The sequence below is a fragment of the Arachis duranensis genome, chromosome 4 (assembly GCF_000817695.3).
Source record: "Arachis duranensis cultivar V14167 chromosome 4, aradu.V14167.gnm2.J7QH, whole genome shotgun sequence".
Taxonomy (NCBI): domain Eukaryota; kingdom Viridiplantae; phylum Streptophyta; class Magnoliopsida; order Fabales; family Fabaceae; genus Arachis; species Arachis duranensis.
Window position 1 is genome coordinate 29,821,434 of NC_029775.3, and position 1,674 is coordinate 29,823,107.

General features: G+C 41.0%; 1 non-coding gene across 1 annotated transcript; it reads left to right on the forward strand.

Moving 5' to 3' along the window:
• The first annotated feature begins 1,523 nt into the window (after positions 1-1,523).
• On the forward strand, positions 1,524-1,627 carry LOC127747055 (small nucleolar RNA R71). The gene has a single exon (XR_008008859.1). It is a non-coding gene; the product is annotated as a small nucleolar RNA R71 (small nucleolar RNA).
• The last annotated feature ends 47 nt before the right edge of the window (positions 1,628-1,674 follow it).

Consider the following 1,674-nt stretch of genomic DNA (forward strand, 5'->3'; position numbering starts at 1 on the left):
CATGCTTACTCTCCCTTGTTACAGAAGGATAGCCGTGTGCCTTAAACACAAGGTAGTCCCCATTCAATTGAAGGACTAATTCTCCTCTGTTAGCATCTATCACAGCTTCTGCTGTGGCTAGGAAAGGTCTTCCAAGGATGATGCATTCATCCTCCTCCTTCCTAGTGTCTAAGATTATGAAATCAGCATGAATGTAAAGGCCTTTAACCTTTACCAACACATCCTCTACTAATCCATAAGCTTGTCTTACTGACTTGTCTACCAATTGTAATGAGAATAAGGCAGGCTGTACCTCAATGATCCCCAGCTTCTCCATTACAGAGAGTGGCATAAGATTTATGCTTGACCCCAGGTCACATAGAGCTTTTTCAAAGGTCATGGTGCCTATGGTACAGGGTATTAAGAATTTCCCAGGATCTTGTTTCTTTTGAGGTAAAGTTTGCTGAACCCATGTATCAAGTTCACTAATGAGCAAGGGAGGTTCACCTTCCTAAGTCTCATTGCCAAATAACTTGGCATTCAGTTTCATGATGGCTCCTAGATATTGAGCAACTTGCTCTCTAGTTATATCTTCATCCTCTTTAGAGGAAGAATAGTCTTCAGAGCTCATGAATGGCAAAAGGAGGTTTAATGGAATCTCTATGGTCTCTATATGAGCCTCAGATTCCTTTAGGTCCTCAATAGGGAACTCCTTCCTCCTCAGAGGATGTCCCAGGAGGTCTTCCTCACTAGGATTTTCATCCTTTCCTCCCTCTCTGCATTCGGCCATATTGACTATATCAATGGCCTTGCACTCTCTCTTTGGATTCTCTTCTGTATTGCTTGGGAGAATACTAGGAGGAGTTTCAGTTACTTTCTTACTCAGTTGGCCCACTTGTGCCTCCAGATTTCTGATGGAGGACCTTGTCTCATTCATGAAACATAAAGTGGCCTTAGACAGATCAGAGACTAAGTTTGCTAAGTTAGAGGTATTCTGTTCATAATTCTCTGTCTGTTGTTGAGAAGATGATGGATAAGGCTTGATATTACTGAGCCTATTTCTTCCACCATTATTAAAGCCTTGTTGATCCTTCCATGAGAAATTCGGATGATTTCTCCATGATGAATTATAGGTGTTTCCATAAGGCTCACCCATGTAATTTACCTCTGCCATTGCAGGGTTTTCAGGATCATAAGCTTCTTCTTCAGAAGATGCCTCTTTAGTACTGTTGGATGCATTTTGCCATCCATTTAGACTTTGAGAAATCATGTTAACTTGCTGAGTCAACACTTTGTTCTGAGCCAATATGGCATTCAAAGCATCAATTTCAAGAACTCCCTTCCTCTGAGGCGTCCCATTATTCACGGAATTCCTCTCAGAAGTGTACATGAATTGGTTATTTACAACCATGTCAATAAGTTCTTAAGCTTCTGCAGGCGTTTTCTTTAAGTGAATGGATCTACCTGCAGAATGGTCCAATGACATTTTGGAAAACTCAGATAGACCATAATAGAATATATCTACTATGGTCCACTCTGAAAACATGTCAGAAGGACACTTTTTGGTCATCTACTTGTATCTTTCCCAAGCTTCATAGAGGGATTCACCATCTTTTTGCTTGAAGGTCTGAACATCAACTCTAAGCTTGCTCAGCTTTTGAGGAGGAAAGAATTTATCCAAGAAGGCCATGACCA